The 19,801-nt window shown below is 54.5% G+C and overlaps 1 protein-coding gene across 2 annotated transcripts in view; it reads right to left on the bottom strand.

Annotated features, from left to right (window-relative positions):
• fhip1b (FHF complex subunit HOOK interacting protein 1B) overlaps positions 1-18,481 on the bottom strand; it is a 276,462-nt gene extending 257,981 nt beyond the window's left edge. The window contains exon 1 of one of the 2 annotated variants that reach the window (XM_072477543.1): positions 18,460-18,481. The gene's annotated coding sequence lies outside the window, so the exon portion shown is untranslated. Of the gene's footprint in view, positions 1-14,224; positions 14,246-18,459 lie in introns of those variants that run through there. The other variant, XM_072477544.1, reaches the window with a different exon arrangement.
• Between the last annotated feature and the right edge of the window lie 1,320 nt (positions 18,482-19,801).

Genomic DNA, 19,801 nt, shown 5'->3' with positions numbered 1-19,801 from the left:
GTCAATCCCAGTCCCACTGGGCCCAGAGTCCCAACACAAGTGAATTCACCAATAATTCTCATAGAAATACCCAACATCTTTGGCACTTGGCTGGCCAATAATTACAGTTACCAGGTTTGTAAGTTGAAACACAATTACTGTTTACAGTAAATACAACTGATTAACTACAAGCTAATACCTACTACCCCCTTGAACTGTCCCAATCTCTACCCACACACACACAGGAGGGGGGAAATGGTAAAAATAATGAGGATGAAAATCAAAAGATAAGAATCTTTGCTTCAGATGGTGGTTCTTCAGCATGATTTGCTCACAGCAAACTTGCTGATTAAAGTCTCTGGTTTACAGCTGGTGATGGTCTTCTTTGCAGAGTGATCCTCCCAGGATCTCTGCAGGTGGGGGTTCAGTATTCACAGGCTTTCTGGAGACACACCATGGGCGGGATGCTCCGTCCCGCCGCGTCACATTTCTGCCTCACCCCGCCGGCGGGATGCTCCGTTACGCCGGCCGGTCAATGGGGTTTCCCGTTGCGGGGCAGCCCCGCGCTGCCCCACAATAAATGCTGGCACGGCCTGCGGTGCCCACATAACGTGAATCAATTCATCAAACAGACCAGTCAGTTGAAGTCTGGTGTTGGGAGAGTTGGACAATTGAGGATTAGTTAAGGGGCGTCAGCATGACTGAGTTTTCTGATGAGATAACAGAGAGGGTGGATGAGAGGAATGTGGTGGATGTGGTGGACATGGATTTCCAAAAAGAAATGTCACACATCAAATTTGCAGCATGTGCACCAAAAGGGACAATAGCAGAATTGAGACAAAGTTGGTGAACGGTTGTTTTTCGACAGAAGGAAAGCTTATAGTTGGTATTTTTAAATTATTTCACAAATGTGGGATCATTGGCAAGGCCAACACCTTTGACACGAAGCCACTGCATTGTGAGCGTCAGTCTGGAATATACGCTCCAACCCTTGCTGGGCAGAGAGCAACAGTCTTCTGACTCACAGACAAGAATGGGACTCACTCAGACTCCGCACTCAGCACACAGTTTACGTGTGACAAGGTGCAGATGACACCCTGCCAGAGTTGTGACCGAAAGCTGCACTGACACAGCCCACAGGTGAGAATTGGAGCACGATTACCGAGCAGTTTGGGATTTCCAAAAGTAATCTGCTTTGAGAAGTCAAAGCACCCCAATGAAAAAAACAATCGCCCATCACCCGGTCGATTCGTTCAGTGCGACAGGACACTGAGAAACAAACAGCTCGATCATTTCCCAAAAGGGACAAAGGTTTGCTGAGCAGCCAGAGTGAGTGAGGTTCAGTGATAAAATAATCATCAGGCAGAATGATATAATGTTACACCGATTCACTCTCCGTCTGGGAGGAATCATTCAGACCCGAGATAATCAAAACATCTGCACAACTGAACAGAACGATCTCGAATTCCTGGCCTCAATTCATGGCCTTGGAAATGACACACCCGTCCCCACCAGTACTGTACCCCAGTGTTATACAGTGACAGACCCATCCCCACCAGTACTGTACCCAGTGTTATACAGTGACAGACCCGTCCCCACCAGTACTGTACCCCAGTGTTATACAGTGACAGACCCGTCCTCACCAGTACTGTACCCAGTGTTATACAGTGACAGACCTGTCCCCACCAGTACTGTACCCCAGTGTTATACAGTGACAGACCCGTCCCCACCAGTACTGTACCCCAGTGTTATACAGTGACACACCATCCCCACCAGTACTGTACCCCAGTGTTATACAGTGACACACCATCCCCACCAGTACTGTACCCCAGTGTTATACAGTGACAGACCCGTCCCCACCAGTACTGTACCCCAGTGTTATACAGTGACAGACCCGTCCCCTACCAGTACTGTACCCGAGTGTTATACAGTGACAGACCCATCCCCACCAGTACTGTACCCCAGTGTTATACAGTGACAGACACGTCCACACCAGTACTGTACCCCAGTGTTATACAGTGACGGACCCGTCCCCACCAGTACTGTACCCCAGTGTTATACAGTGACACACCATCCCCACCAGTACTGTACCCCAGTGTTATACAGTGACACACCATCCCCACCAGTACTGTACCCCAGTGTTATACAGTGACAGACCCGTCCTCACCAGTACTGTACCCCAGTGTTATACAGTGACAGACCCGTCCCCACCAGTACTGTACCCCAGTGTTATACAGTGACAGACCCGTCCTCACCAGTACTGTACCCCAGTGTTATACAGTGACAGACCCGTCCTCACCAGTACTGTACCCCAGTGTTATACAGTGACAGACCCATCCCCACCAGTACTGTACCCCAGTGTTATACAGTGACAGACCATCCCCACCAGTACTGTACCCCAGTGTTATACAGTGACAGACCCGTCACCACCAGTACTGTACCCCAGTGTTATACAGTGACAGGCCCATCCCCACCAGTACTGTACCCCAGTGTTATACAGTGACAGACCCGTCCCCACCAGTACTGTACCCCAGTGTTATACAGTGACAGACCCATCCCCACCAGTACTGTACCCCAGTGTTATACAGTGACAGGCCCATCCCCACCAGTACTGTACCCCAGTGTTATACAGTGACAGACCATCCCCACCAGTACTGTACCTCAGTGTTATACAGTGACAGACCCGTCCCCACCATTACTGTCCCCCAGTGTTATACAGTGACAGACCCATCCCCACCAGTACTGTACCCCTGTGTTATACAGTGACAGACCCGTCCCCACCAGCACTGTACCCCAGTGTTATACAGTGACACACCATCCCCACCAGTACTGTACCCCAGTGTTATACAGCGACAGACCCGTCCCCACCAGTACTGTACCCCAGTGTTATACAGTGACAGACCCGTCCCCACCAGCACTGTACCCCAGTGTTATACAGTGACACACCATCCCCACCAGTACTGTACCTCAGTGTTATACAGTGACAGACCCGTCCCCACCAGTACTGTCCCCCAGTGTTATACAGTGACACACCATCCCCACCAGTACTGTACCCCAGTGTTATACAGCGACAGACCCGTCCCCACCAGTACTGTACCCAAGTGTTATACAGTGACAGACCCGTCCCCACCAGTACTGTACCCCAGTGTTATACAGTGACACACCATCCCCACCAGTACTGTACCTCAGTGTTATACAGTGACAGACCCGTCCCCACCAGTACTGTCCCCCAGTGTTATACAGTGACACACCATCCCCACCAGTACTGTACCCCAGTGTTATACAGCGACAGACCCGTCCCCACCAGTACTGTACCCCAGTGTTATACAGTGACAGACCCGTCCCCACCAGTACTGTACCCCAGTGTTATACAGTGACACACCATCCCCACCAGTACTGTACCCCAGTGTTATACAGCGACAGACCCGTCCCCACCAGTACTGTACCCCAGTGTTATACAGTGACAGACCCGTCCCCACCAGTACTGTACCCCAGTGTTATACAGTGACAGACCCATCCCCACCAGTACCGTACCCCAGTGTTATACAGTGACAGACCCGTCCCCACCAGTACTGTACCCCAGTGTTATACAGTGACAGACCCATCCCCACCAGTACTGTACCCCAGTGTTATACAGCGACAGACCCGTCCCCACCAGTACTGTACCCCAGTGTTATACAGTGACAGACCCGTCCCCACCAGTACTGTACCCCAGTGTTATACAGTGACAGACCCGTCCCCACCAGTACTGTACCTCAGTGTTATACAGTGACAGACCCGTCCTCACCAGTACTGTACCCCAGTGTTGTACAGTGACAGACCCGTCCCCACCAGTACTGTACCCCAGTGTTATACAGTGACAGACCCGTCCTCACCAGTACTGTACCCCAGTGTTGTACAGTGACAGACCCGTCCCCACCAGTACTGTACCTCAGTGTTATACAGTGACAGACCCGTCCTCACCAGTACTGTACCTCAGTGTTATACAGCGACAGACCCGTCCCCACCAGTACTGTACCCCAGTGTTATACAGTGACAGACCCGTCCCCACCAGTACTGTACCCCAGTGTTATACAGCGACAGACCCGTCCCCACCAGTACTGTATCCCAGTGTTATACAGTGACAGACCCGTCCCCACCAGTACTGTATCCCAGTGTTATACAGTGACAGACCCGTCCCCACCAGTACTGTACCCCAGTGTTATACAGTGACAGACACCTCCCCACCAGTACTGTACCCCAGTGTTATACAGTGACAGACCCGTCCCCACCAGTACTGTTCCCCAGTGTTATACAGTGACAGACCCGTCCCCACCAGTACTGTACCTCAGTGTTATACAGTGACAGACCCGTCCCCACCAGTACTGTACCCCAGTGTTATACAGTGACAGACCCGTCCCCACCAGTACTGTACCCCAGTGTTATACAGTGACAGACCCGTCCACACCAGTACTGTATCCCAGTGTTATAGTGACAGGCCCGTCCCCACCAGTACTGTACCCCAGTGTTATACAGTGACAGACCTGTCCCCACCAGTACTGTACCCCAGTGTTATACAGTGACAGACCCGTCCCCACCAGTACTGTACCCCAGTGTTATACAGTGACAGACCCGTCCCCACCAGTACTGTACCCCAGTGTTATACAGTGACAGACCCGTCCCCACCAGTACTGTACCCCAGTGTTATACAGTGACAGACCCGTCCCCACCAGTACTGTACCCCAGTGTTATACAGTGACAGACCTGTCCCCACCAGTACTGTCCCCCAGTGTTATACAGTGACAGACCCGTCCCCACCAGTACTGTACCCCAGTGTTATACAGTGACAGACCCGTCCCCACCAGTACTGTACCCCAGTGTTATACAGTGACACACCATCCCCACCAGTACTGTACCCCAGTGTTATACAGTGACAGATCCGTCCCCACCAGTACTGTGTCCCAGTGTTATACAGTGACAGACCCGTCCCCACCAGTACTGTACCCCAGTGTTATACAGTGACAGACCATCCCCACCAGTACTGTACCCCAGTGTTATACAGTGACAGACCATCCCCACCAGTACCGTACCCCAGTGTTATACAGTGACAGACCATCCCCACCAGTACTGTACCCCAGTGTTATACAGTGACAGACCCGGCCCCACCAGTACTGTACCCCAGTGTTATACAGTGACAGACCATCCCCACCAGTACTGTACCCCAGTGTTATACAGTGACAGACCCGTCCCCACCAGTACTGTATCCCAGTGTTATACAGTGACAGACCCGTCCCCACCAGTACTGTACCCCAGTGTTATACAGTGACAGACCCGTCCCCACCAGTACTGTACCCCAGTGTTATACAGTGACAGACCCGTCCCCACCAGTACTGTACCCCAGTGTTATAGTGACAGACCCATCCCCACCAGTACTGTACCCCAGTGTTATACAGTGACAGACCATCCCCACCAGTACTGTACCCCAGTGTTATACAGTGACAGACCAGTCCCCACCAGTACTGTACCCCAGTGTTATAGTGACAGACCCGTCCCCACCAGTACTGTTCCCCAGTGTTATACAGTGACACACCATCCCCACCAGTACTGTACCCCAGTGTTATAGTGACAGACCCGTCCCCACCAGTACTGTTCCCCAGTGTTATACAGTGACAGACCCGTCCCCACCAGTACTGTTCCCCAGTGTTATACAGTGACAGACCCGTCCCCACCAGTACTGTACCCCAGTGTTATACAGTGACAGACCCGCCCCCACCAGTACTGTGCCCCAGTGTTATACAGTGACAGACCCGTCCCCACCAGTACTGTTCCCCAGTGTTATACAGTGACAGACCCGTCCCCACCAGTACTGTACCCCAGTGTTATACAGTGACAGACCCGCCCCCACCAGTACAGTACCCCAGTGTTATACAGTGACAGACCCGTCCCCACCAGTACTGTACCCCAGTGTTATACAGTGACAGACCCGTCCCCACCAGTACTGTACCCCAGTGTTATACAGTGACAGAACCGTCCCCACCAGTACTGTACCCCAGTGTTATAGTGACAGACCCGTCTCCACCAGTACTGTACCCCAGTGTTATACAGTGACAGACCCGTCCCCACCAGTACAGTACCTCAGTGTTATACAGTGACAGACCCGTCCCCACCAGTACTGTACCCCAGTGTTATACAGTGACAGACCCGTCCCCACCAGTACTGTACCCCAGTGTTATACAGTGACAGACCCGTCCCCACCAGTACTGTACCCCAGTGTTATACAGTGACAGACCCGTCCCCACCAGTACTGTACCCCAGTGTTATACAGTGACAGACCCGTCCCCACCAGTACTGTACCCCAGTGTTATACAGTGACAGACCCGTCCCCACCAGTACTGTACCCCAGTGTTATACAGTGACAGACCCGTCCCCACCAGTACTGTACCCCAGCGTTATACAGTGACAGACCCGTCCCCACCAGTACTGTACCCCAGTGTTAAACAGTGACAGACCCGTCCCCACCAGTACTGTACCCCAGTGTTATACAGTGACAGACCCGTCCCCACCAGTACTGTACCCCAGTGTTATACAGTGACAGACCCGTCCCCACCAGTACTGTACCCCAGTGTTATACAGTGACAGACCCGTCCCCACCAGTACTGTACCCCAGTGTTATACAGTGACAGACCCGTCCCCACCAGTACTGTGCCCCAGTGTTATACAGTGACAGACCCGTCCCCACCAGTGCTGTATCTCAGTGTTATACAGTGACACACCATCCCCACCAGTACTGTACCCCAGTGTTATACAGTGACAGACCCATCCCCACCAGTACTGTACCCCAGTGTTATACAGTGACACACCATCCCCACCAGTACTGTACCCCAGTGTTGTACAGTGACATACCCATCCCCACCAGTACTGAATCCCAGTGTTATACAGTGACAGACCCGACCCCACCAGTACTGTATCTCAGTGTTATACAGTGACAGACACGTCCCCACCAGTACTGTACCCCAGTGTTATACAGTGACAGACCCATCCCCACCAGTACTGTACCCCAGTGTTATACAGTGACACACCATCCCCACCAGTACTGTACACCAGTGTTGTACAGTGACAGACCCGTCCCCACCAGTACTGTACCCCAGTGTTGTACAGTGACAGACCCGTCCCCACCAGTACTGTACCCCAGGGTTATACAGTGACAGACCAGTCCCCACCAGTACTGTACCCCAGTGTTATACAGTGACACACCATCCCCACCAGTACTGTACCCCAGTGTTGTACAGTGACAGACCCGTCCCCACCAGTACTGTACCCCAGTGTTATACAGTTACAGACCTGTCCCCACCAGTATTGTACCCCAGTGTTATACAGTGACACACCATCCCCACCAGTACTGTATCCCAGTGTTATACAGTGACAGACCCGTCCCCACCAGTACTGTACCCCAGTGTTATACAGTGACACACCATCCCCACCAGTACTGTACCCCAGTGTTATACAGTGACACACCATCCCCACCAGTACTGTATCCCAGTGTTATACAGTGACAGACCCGTCCCCACCAGGACTGTACCCCAGTGTTATACAGTGACACACCATCCCCACCAGTACTGTACCCCAGTGTTGTGCAGTGACAGACCCGTCCCCATCAGTACTGTAACCCAGTGTTATACAGTGACAGACCCGTCCCCACCAGTACTGTACCTCAGTGTTATACAGTGACAGACCCGTCCCCACCAGTACTGTACCCCAGTGTTATACAGTGACAGACCCGTTCCCACCAGTACTGTATCCCAGTGTTATACAGTGACAGACCCGTCCCCACCAGTACTGTTCCCCAGTGTTATACAGTGACAGACCCGTCCCCACCAGTACTGTACCCCAGTGTTGTACAGTGACACACAATCCCCACCAGTACTGTACCCCAGTGTTGTACAGTGACAGACCCGCCCCCACCAGTACTGTACCCCAGTGTTATACAGTGACAGACCCGTCCCCACCAGTACTGTATCTCAGTGTTATACAGTGATAGTCCCGTCCCCACCAGTACTGTACCCCAGTGTTATACAGTGACAGTCCCGTCCCCACCAGTACTGTACCCCAGTGTTAAACAGTGACAGACCCGTCCCCACCAGTACTGTACCCCAGTGTTATACAATGACAGACCCGTCCCCACCAGTACTGTATCTCAGTGTTGTACAGTGACAGACCCGTCCCCACCAGTACTGTACCCCAGTGTTATACAGTGACAGACCCATCCCCACCAGTACTGTCCCCCAGTGTTATACAGTGACAAACCCATCCCCACCAGTACTGTCCCCCAGTGTTATACAGTGACAGACCCGTCCACACCAGTACTGTACCCCAGTGTTGTACAGTGACACACAATCCCCACCAGTACTGTACCCCAGTGTTGTACAGTGACAGACCCGCCCCCACCAGTACTGTACCCCAGTGTTGTACAGTGACAGACCCGCCCCCACCAGTACTGTACCCCAGTGTTATACAGTGACAGACCCGTCCCCACCAGTACTGTCCCCCAGTGTTATACAGTGACAGACCCGTCCACACCAGTACTGTACCCCAGGGTTATACAGTGACAGACCCGTCCACACCAGTACTGTACCCCAGTGTTATACAGTGACAGACCCGTCCACACCAGTACTGTACCCCAGTGTTATACAGTGACAGACCCGTCCCCACCAGTACTGTACCCCAGTGTTATACAGTGACACACCATCCCCACCAGTACTGTACCCCAGTGTTGTACAGTGACAGGCCCGTCCCCACCAGTACTGTACCCCAGTGTTATACAGTGACAGACCCGTCCCCACCAGTACTGTACCCCAGTGTTATACAGTGACAGACCCGACCCCACCAGTACTGTATCTCAGTGTTATACAGTGACAGACCCCTCCCCACCAGTACTGTACCCCAGTGTTATACAGTGACAGACCCGTCCCCACCAGTACTGTATCTCAGTGTTGTACAGTGACAGACCCGTCCCCACCAGTACTGTACCCCAGTGTTATACAGTGACAGACCCATCCCCACCAGTACTGTACCCCAGTGTTATACAGTGACTGACCCGTCCCCTCCAGTACTGTCCCCCAGTGTCATACCGTGACAGACCCGTCCACACCAGTACTGTACCCCAGTGTTGTACAGTGACACACAATCCCCACCAGTACTGTACCCCAGTGTTGTACAGTGACAGACCCGCCCCCACCAGTACTGTACCCCAGTGTTGTACAGTGACAGACCCGCCCCCACCAGTACTGTACCCCAGTGTTATACAGTGACAGACCCCCCCCCACCAGTACTTTACCCCAGTGTTGTACAGTGACAGACCCGCCCCCACCAGTACTGTACCCCAGTGTTGTACAGTGACAGACCCGCCCCCACCAGTACTGTACCCCAGGGTTATACAGTGACAGACCCGTCCACACCAGTACTGTACCCCAGTGTTATACAGTGACAGACCCGTCCACACCAGTACTGTACCCCAGTGTTATACAGTGACAGACCCGTCCACACCAGTACTGTACCCCAGTGTTATACAGTGACAGACCCGTCCACACCAGTACTGTACCCCAGTGTTATACAGTGACAGACCCGTCCTCACCAGTACTGTACCCCAGTGTTATACAGTGACAGACCCGTCCTCACCAGTACTGTACCCCAGTGTTATACAGTGACAGACCCGTCCTCACCAGTACTGTACCCCAGTGTTATACAGTGACAGACCCGTCCACACCAGTACTGTACCCCAGTGTTATACAGTGACAGACCCGTCCTCACCAGTACTGTACCCCAGTGTTATACAGTGACAGACCCGTCCTCACCAGTACTGTACCCCAGTGTTATACAGTGACAGACCCGTCTGCACCAGTACTGTACCCCAGTGTTATACAGTGACACACCATCCCCACCAGTACTGTACCCCAGTGTTATACAGTGACAGACCCGTCTCCACCAGTACTGTACCCCAGTGTTATACAGTGACACACCATCCCCACCAGTACTGTACCCCAGTGTTATACAGTGACAGACCCGTCCCCACCAGTACTGTACCCCAGTGTTATACAGTGACAGACCTGTCGCCACCAGTACTGTACCCCAGTGTTATACAGTGACAGACCCGTCCCCACCAGTACTGTACCCCAGTGTTATACAGTGACAGACCCGTCCCCACCAGTACTGTACCCCAGTGTTATACAGTGACAGACCCGTCCCCACCAGTACTGTACCCCAGTGTTATACAGTGACACACCATCCCCACCAGTTCTGTACCCCAGTGTTATACAGTGACAGACCCGTCTCCACCAGTACTGTACCCCAGTGTTATACAGTGACACACCATCCCCTCCAGTACTGTACTCCAGTGTTATACAGTGACAGACCCGTCCCCACCAGTACTGTACCCCAGTGTTATACAGTGACAGACCTGTCCCCACCAGTACTGTACCCCAGTGTTATACAGTGACAGACCCGTCCCCACCAGTACTGTACCCCAGTGTTATACAGTGACAGACCCGTCCCCACCAGTACTGTACCCCAGTGTTATACAGTGACAGACCCGTCCCCACCAGTACTGTACCCCAGTGTTATACAGTGACAGACCCGTCCCCACCAGTACTGTACCCCAGTGTTATACAGAGACAGACCCGTCCCCACCAGTACTGTACCCCAGTGTTACACAGTGCCAGACCCGTCCCCACCAGTACTGTACCCCAGTGTTATACAGCGACAGACCCGTCCCCACCAGTACTGTACCCCAGTGTTATACAGTGACAGACCCGTCCTCACCAGTACTGTACCCCAGTGTTATACAGTGACAGACCCGTCTCCACCAGTACTGTACCCCAGTGTTATACAGTGACACACCATCCCCACCAGTACTGTACCCCAGTGTTATACAGTGACAGACCCGTCCCCACCAGTACTGTACCCCAGTGTTATACAGTGACACACCATCCCCACCAGTACTGTACCCCAGTGTTATACAGTGACAGACCCGTCCCCACCAGTACTGTACCCCAGTGTTATACAGTGACAGACCTGTCCCCACCAGTACTGTACCCCAGTGTTATACAGTGACAGACCCGTCCACACCAGTACTGTACCCCAGTGTTATACAGTGACAGACCCGTCCCCACCAGTACTGTACCCCAGTGTTATACAGTGACAGACCCGTCCTCACCAGTACTGTACTTCAATTTAAAACAGGTATAAACATTCTGACGAGGGTCAGTCTGTGTTTGTAAGGACAGTCGCTATAATTGTGCTGCAGGCTGTGTTTCATAGTTCATGATAGAAATTCCCGCACCCACAAGTCCACATAACTGCAATACCAACGTCACACTCTGACTTCAGTCAGCAAGATTCCCCGCAGAGTTTACTATTTCAATAACAACCTTTAAATAGTCTCTATTTTAATATTTGACATGTTGTTGATGCTGACCCTATTCCTTTTAGCAACTTTCGTCCTCTTCGCTTGCTAACTGTTGCTGACTGAATTAAGTTCCTGCAACGGGATGGATTGACTGCATTTATTCTACACTGACTGACTGAGTTGGGGCGTGCGAGCACCCAGGAGCACATTCTACTGACCTGTATGGTCTTGCTCAGTGAGAGAACTGTCCAATTAGCTGCCCCTTTCAGGCTCCCATTCCAGCTAAACTCATATCCCGCTCAGCATTCCACATTTTCAACACGGGATTAAATCTCCACTCCTCAATCCCAGCGTCTCCAGTCTCCCCACATTAACTGGAATCCCTCATCCCTGCTCCCATTCCAGGAAATCGCCTCTGGAATTGTCAGGCCAGAATTGGACAGTGCCCTCCAGCCTAATCCTGGTTGTCCAAAGGCTCAATGTCCCTGATTAAATGTCACACAGCGTTTGGCAGTGAATTAGTTTGAAACGCAGTCACTGTAATCTGGGATATAGATCAGACGTTTCACAGACACAGTTCCCCAAACAACGATGAACGAACAGATCTGTTTCAGCAGGGATTGGGAGGAGAACGTGGAAAGGACTTCCATATCTACAGACCTTCAACAACCTCAGCTCAACCATTGCAGTTTGGAACCAACTGAATCATTTTTAAAATGTAGTCATTGAAGGATCTACTCGATCTTGTGCAGAGCAAGATGCCAGAAACAGCAATCTGATTATTACACCTGGTTTAGTGATAGTAGTTGATGGGCAAATATTGGGCCAGGGTATCGGGGAGAACGCCCCCACCCCGGCCCCCATCTCCAACCCTATCCCCACCCCACCCCCATCTCCACCCCCACCTCCAGCTCCACCCCCACCTCCACCCCCACCCCCACCTCCACCCCCACCCCCACCTCCACCCCACCCCACCACCCCTACCCTCATCTCCACCTCCACCCCAACCTCCATCTCCAACCCCATCCCCACCCCCACCTCCACCCCCACCCCCACCTCCACCTCCACCCACATCTCCAACCCCACCCCCACCCCCATCTCCAACCCCACCCCACCACCCCCACCTCACCATCCCCACCTCCACCCCCACCTCCACCCCCACCCCTACCCCCACAACGCCCCCACCCCACCCCCACCTCCACCCCGACCCCCACCTCCAACCCCATCCCCACCTCCACCCCCACCTCCACCCCCACCCCTACCCCCACAACGCCCCCACACCCATCTCCACCCCTACCCCCACCTCCACCCCCACCCCCACCTTCACCCCACCCCACCACCCCTACCCCCATCTCCACCCCCACCTCCACCCCCACCTCCACCTCCACCCCGTCCTCCATCTCCAACCCCACCCCACCACCCCCACCTCCAACCCCACCCCACCACCCCCACCTCCACCCCGACCTCCACCCCCACCTCCACCCCCACCCCCACTTCCACCCCACCCCACCACCCCCACCTCCACCCCGACCTCCACCCCCACCTCCACCCCCACCCCCACTTCCACCCCACCCCATCACCACTACCCCCATCTCCACCCCCACCTCCACCCCCGCCTCCACCTCCACCCCGACCTCCATCTCCAACCCCATCCCCACCCCCACCTCCACCCCCACCCCCACCTCCACCTACACACCCATCTCCAACCCCACCCCCACCTTCACCTCCACTCCCATCTCCAACCCCATCCCACCACCCCCATCTCCATCTCCAACCTCACCCCACCACCCCCACCTCCACCCCCACCACCTCCACCCCCACCCTTACCCCCACAACGCCCCCACATCCATCTCCAACCCCACCCCCACCTTCACCTCCACCCCATCTCCAACCGGGGCAGAGGGGGGACCCCGGGGCAAGCGGGGGACCCGGGGCAGAGGGTGGACCCCGGGCAGAGGGGGGACCCCGGGGCAAGCGGGGGACCCGGGGCAGAGGGGGGACCCTGGGGCAGAGGGGGGGTACCCCGGGCAGAGGGGAGGACCCCGGGGCGGGGGGGGGGGACCCTGGGGCAGAGGGGGGGTACCCCGGGGCAGAGGGTGGACCCCGGGCAGAGGGGGGACCCCGGGGCAAGCGGGGGACCCGGGGCAGAGGGGGGACCCTGGGGCAGAGGGGGGGTACCCCGGGCAGAGGGGAGGACCCCGGGGCGGGGGGGGGGACCCTGGGGCAGAGGGGGGGTACCCCGGGGCAGAGGGGGGGACCCCGGGCAGAGGGGGGGGCCCTGGGCAGAGGGGGGGGGGGCCCGGGGCAGAGGGGGGGACCCCGGGGCAGAGGGGGGACCCCGGGGCAGGGGACAAGGTGAATGGTGGCTTTTCATTAAGCGAAGCTGTGCCATGATTTGGACGATAGTGCCCCTGACAGCGGGCACCCCACTCAGTGAATGGGGGTGGTGCAGACATGTCCCAGAGAGCAGCTCAAACCCAACACCCTGCTGACCTTGGAGATGAGCGTGACTCTAACTGAGGCAGAGATGATTTAGTACGGTGTAGACAAAACTCCCTCACAACACCCTGACAACAAGGGACAGACCGAGTGAAGATTGACAAGGCCGGCAGCAAAGTCAACTCAGCCACTGACATCTCTGCTTAAAGTGCCACACACTTTTGTAAACATAGACTGCGAATACAGTCAATACACAGCTGGGCAAGTGTCATCAACTGAAAATAGTCAGCTATAAATAACCTTCAAACAGCAGGCAGAATTTAACTGGGTATGTATCGCGAATGCCCCCTGTTTAGCCAGCATTGCCAGAGGTCAGTGTGTTCCATTCTGATGCAAGGCAGCCCTCACCTGGATCACTCAGCTTACCCCTTGTCCGATCCCTTCCTGCGTACTTCCAGCAGCCTCTCCGCCTGTCTGTACTTGGCAGCACTGAAGGCATTTCCTGCTGAGCCCAACCTGCTCCTGAATATTGTAGCAGGTGCAATTAATATTTCAGAGAGGATCCTGCCTTGCCCCTCCCAGCTGGCTGTCATTGAAGGGAGAGTGTGACCTGCACAGACTGGGAAGGTGATCAGCAGACAGAGCGAGCTAGGCTGCACACAGCCCTCACAACATGACACCATTGCTCCTGGCACTGAAACGCTCAGTGGTGTTACACTGGGGAGCAGTTTGGGTTATACAAACACACAATTGCTCTGAATTGAAATGTCTACAAAACCCACACCAAAAATCCGGGCTGCTATCTGATATTATAGCCTCCTATCATTCACCGCTCACATCCCATTAGAGTGCTCCATGAGTCAAAATGCCATAGATTTGAGACTCATTCCGATATGCTTGTGCTCTACTGAGGGTGTTACAATCCCAGTTGATGTTATAACTGGACAGAAACATCCCAGAACGGAACCCGGGCTCTGTAACATTTACTTTTTGATATAAATGTGGAGAAACAGAATCACAGGACCGCTAATTAGTTATAACAACAAGAAAAAACATTCATTAAACATGAAACATTGGATTATTATACAATATGCATTTACACCCCTCTTAGCAGAACAACTATGCACAGATTTTAAGATTAACACAGATTACAAAATTCATTTTAAGCTACAAAGGTCTCATTAATACACAAAGTCCCGATTAAGCATACAGGATGACTGTGATAAGACACACTCCTCTCTAACCCCAAGGGAATGTGTGTGGGTTTCTCCTCACAATCTCCCGATGATTTGAATACCGTGATTCACCTTCTCTCACTGAACTCCGGCTTCCACATGAGTGATTTCAAATTCCACTTTCAAAAGTCACATTTTCAAATCTTTTTTAAAATTTTGCTCTCCCCCCCCTCCCGCTGCTTCCATCAAGTTTTCACTGTTCACTTTCCTCCGTTTAAAAGACTTTTACACAAACTCCAAGGTCCGGCCACCGATTTACAAAATTATTTCAAATAATGTCTCCCAAACTGTTGCAACTTCTCACAAACCTGACCCCGCTGCAGATATCTTTCCGGCCTCTGAGGATCCAATCCCTTTTCACCTCTGTGACTTTAATGAACAGTAAACTGATCCGGTTCCCAGTTTGTTCCATTAACTCCGGATTTCTTGGAAACTTCTCTTCATTTCTCGGGTTTCCTGAACTAGCTGGACTTCGGGCATCTGTTTTCTTAACCATTACTCCATAGCATGGCTTTTCTTCTAGCATGGCTGAGAGAGATTTCCCTCTTTAAAACCAACTGCTTCCAGCACATGTCTGAGGGCTGCCTTCTTTCTCACAACCTTTCTCCAACTGTAATCAAATTAGCTAAACCAAAACGGTTCAATACCTTACAAGGCCCCAGTTAATAGAATTTACAGTGCAGAAGGAGGCCATTCGGCCCATCGAGTCTGCACCGGCTCTTTTGAAAGAGCACACTACCCAATCCCACACCTCCACCCAATCCCCATAACCCAGTAACCCGAACCTAAGGGCAATTTTAGACACTAAGGGCAATTTATCATGGCCAGTCCACCTAACCTGCACATCTGTGGACTGTGGGAGGAAACCGGAGCACCCGGAGGAAACCCACGCACACACGGGGAGAATGTGCAAACTCTGCACAGACAGTGACCCAAGCCAGGAATCGAACCTGGGACCCTGGCGCTGTGAAGCAATTGTGCTAACCACAATGCTACCGTGCTGCTAAGCAACACCGAAATGCTTATGCCTCTTATTTATTCCTCATGTCATTTTCTCTCTAAGAACAATAGAAACACTGTTGAAACTTAACCAAGCCCCACACATACAAACACCTTTGTCCAGCATGAATCTAACTATAGGTTTTACCTTTCCAGGCACAGAAAAAATAAATGAAGCTCACTTGAAACTTTACCTTGTTTCTAATGTTTACCAATACAAATATAAATCCCTTAAAGCTACCTTTGTTTTCCTAACAGGCAGGCCTGGACAGCTGGAAGATCAGTACTGAGGGAGTGCCGCACTGTCAGAGGGTCAGTACTGAGGGAGTGCTGCACTGTGAGAGGGTCAGGACTGAGGGAGTGCTGCACTGTCAGAGGGTCAGTACTGAGGGAGTGCCGCACTGTCAGAGGGTCAGTACTGAGGCAGTGCTGCATTGTCAGAGGGTCAGTACTGAGGGAGTGCCGCACTGTCAGAGGGTCAGTACTGAGGGAGTGCTGCACTGTCAGAGGATCAGTACTGAGGGAGTGCTGCACTGTCAGAGGGTCAGTGCTGAGGGAGTGCTGCACTGTCAGAGGATCAGTACTGAGGGAGTGCCGCACTGTCAGAGGGTCAGTGCTGAGGGAGTGCTGCACTGTCAGAGGATCAGTACTGAGGGAGTGCTGCACTGTCAGAGGGTCAGTACTGAGGCAGTGCTGCACTGTCAGAGGGTCAGTACTGAGGGAGTGCCGCACTGTCAGAGGGTCAGTGCTGAGGGAGTGCTGCACTGTCAGAGGATCAGTACTGAGGGAGTGCTGCACTGTCAGAGGGTCGGTGTTGAGGGAGTGCTGCACTGTCAGAGGGTCAGTACTGAGGGAGTGCTGCACTGTCAGAGGGTCAGTACTGAGGGAGTGCCGCACTCTCAGAGGGTCAGTGCTGAGGGAGTGCTGCACTGTCAGAGGATCAGTACTGAGGGAGTGCTGCACTGTCAGAGGGTCAGTGTTGAGGGAGTGCTGCACTGTCAGAGGGTCAGTACTGAGGGAATGCTGCACTGTCAGAGGGTCGGTACTGAGGGAGTGCCGCACTGTCAGAGGGTCAGTACTGAGGGAGTGCCGCACTGTCAGAGGGTCAGTACTGAGGGAGTGCCGCACTGTCAGAGTGTCAGTACTGAGGGAGTGCTGCACTGTCAGAGGGTCAGTACTGAGGGAGTGCTGCACTGTCAGAGGGTCAGTACTAAGGGAGTGCTGCACTGTCAGAGGGTCAGTACTGAGGGAGTGCTGCACTGTCAGAGGGTCAGTACTGAGGGAGTGCTGCACTGTCAGAGGGTCAGTACTGAGGGAGTGCTGCACTGTGAGAGGGTCAGTACTGAGGGAATGCTGCACTGTCAGGGGGTCAGTACTGAGGGAGTGCCGCACTGTCAGAGGGTCAGTACTGAGGGAGTGCTGCACTGTCAGAGGGTCAGTACTGAGGGAGTGCTGCACTGTCAGAGGGTCAGTACTGAGGGAGCGCTGTGCTGTCAGAGGGTCAGTACTGAGGGAGTGCTGCACTGTCAGAGGGTCAGTACTGAGGGAGTGCCGCACTGTCAGAGGGTCAGTACTGAGGGAGTGCTGCACTGTCAGAGGGTCAGTACTGAGGGAGTGCTGCACTGTCAGAGGGTCAGTACTGAGGGAGTGCCGCACTGTCAGAGGGTCAGTACTGAGGGTGTGCTGCACTGTCAGAGGGTCAGTACTGAGGGAGTGCTGCACTGTCAGAGGGTCAGTACTGAGGGAGTGCTGCACTGTCAGAGGGTCAGTACTGAGGGAGTGCTGCACTGTCAGAGGGTCAGTACTGAGGGAGTGCGGCACTGTCAGAGGGTCAGTACTGAGGGTGTGCTGCACTGTCAGAGGGTCAGTACTGAGGGAGTGCTGCACTGTCAGAGGGTCAGTACTGAGGGAGTGCTGCACTGTCAGAGGGTCAGTACTGAGGGAGTGCGGCACTGTCAGAGGGTCAGTACTGAGGGAGTGCCGCACTGTCAGAGGGTCAGTAATGAGGGAATGCTGCGCTGTCAGAGGGTCAGTACTGAGGGAGTGCCGCACTGTCAGAGGGTCAGTACTGAGGGAGTGCCGCACTGTCAGAGGGTCAGTACTGAGGGAGTGCAGCACTGTCAGAGGGTCAGTACTGAGGGAGTGCCGCACTGTCAGAGGGTCAGTACTGAGGGAGTGCTGCACTGTCTCCAGATTGTGTCCCAGAAGCCTGACCACTAATGTTTCCCACCGAACTTGGAGCTCCCCTCTAAGGTGTTCTCCTGGGAGGCAGTGGGGGGGGGGGGGCAGCCAGGATGAGCCGGCGCTGTCGGCTGGAGGACCTGCGGGAGGATGGACATGTGGTCAGTGGGAGGGATGGGTCAGTCATTAAGGCAACAACAACTCATGTTTGACAGGTCCTCTGGGTGGGGCCCGGTGGTTCCTCACCTCTGCGGAGTCCGCCAGCCTCCGCCTGGGTGACCGCCCTGCCCTCGGCCACACCGTCACCTCCAGGCCCGGTCCTCGAAGGTGGTGAGGATTCTGGGACTCCGGCAGTCTGGGCCCTCTCCCAATAATTGTGCAGGAGTTTTCCTGAGGAGATAGAGAGAGAGAGCATCGTTTGCCACACACGTGGTTCATAATGGTGGGGGTGGGGGAGGTGTGAAGGTAGGGTTAGGGTGGGTTGAAGGGAGGGGGAGGTGAAGGGGAGGGGTGGGGGTCGCATGGAGAGTTGGGGGGTGGATGCTCGTGTGGAGGTGGAAAAGTATCGGGGGTGGGGGGTGTTGGTGTCTACTCACTCGTGCTGCCTTGTGTAGATTGTTGGCCTTCTTAAGGCACAGGAGGTCAGTCCTCCTGGTCACTGCCAAGCTAACGGCTGCTGCCATCCCAGGCAGCACTGTCTACTGTGGCTGACCTTCGGGACCCTCGGGGAACAGGACACCCCTCCTGGCCTCGACCGAGTCCAGGAGCCTCCCCAGGTCAGCAGCCCCGAATCTTGGGGCCGGTCTCCAGGACGCTATTATTGCGAGCTGGCTGGGATTGGCTGCAGTTGGCTGAGCACGTGCAACTTAAGCGTTGCTCGACCTTGTTAGCGGGGGGCTGGTGAGCGTGGCCCCGGCAAATTGACTGGCGAGTCTTAATTTGCGGTGAGACGCCTGTGACGTCTCGTTAAGTGGAACAACCCCTCACACCCGGCCCACACCCCTCACACCCGGCCCACATCCCTCACACCCGGCCCACATCCCTCACACCCGGCCCACACCCCTCACACCCGGCCCACATCCCTCACACCCGGCCCACACCCCTCACACCCGGCCCACACCCCTCACACCCGGCCCACACCCCTCACACCCGGCCCACACCCCTCACACCCGGCCCACACCCCTCACACCCGGCCCACACCCCTCACACCCGGCCCAGAGTCCTCACACCCGGCCCAGAGTCCTCACACCCGGCCCACACCCCTCACACCCGGCCGACACCCCTCACACCCGGCCCACACCCCTCACACCCGGCCCACACCACTAACACCAGGCCCACACCCCTCACATCCGGCCGACATCCCTCACACCCGGCCCACATCCCTCACACCCGGCCCACACCACTCACATCCGGCCCACACCCCTCACACCCGGCCCACACGCCTCACACCCGGCCGACACCCCTCACACCCGGCCCACACCCCTCACACCCGGCCCACACCCCTCACACCCGGCCGACACACCTCACACCCGGCTGACCTCCCTCACACCCGGCCCACACCCCTCACACCCGGCCCACACCCCTCACA

The sequence above is a fragment of the Scyliorhinus torazame genome, chromosome 15 (genome assembly GCF_047496885.1).
Source record: "Scyliorhinus torazame isolate Kashiwa2021f chromosome 15, sScyTor2.1, whole genome shotgun sequence".
In the NCBI taxonomy this organism is placed as follows: Eukaryota; Metazoa; Chordata; class Chondrichthyes; order Carcharhiniformes; family Scyliorhinidae; genus Scyliorhinus; species Scyliorhinus torazame.
The sequence above is the reverse complement of the archived record's forward strand: the minus strand, read 5'-3'. Positions and strand labels throughout refer to the sequence as shown.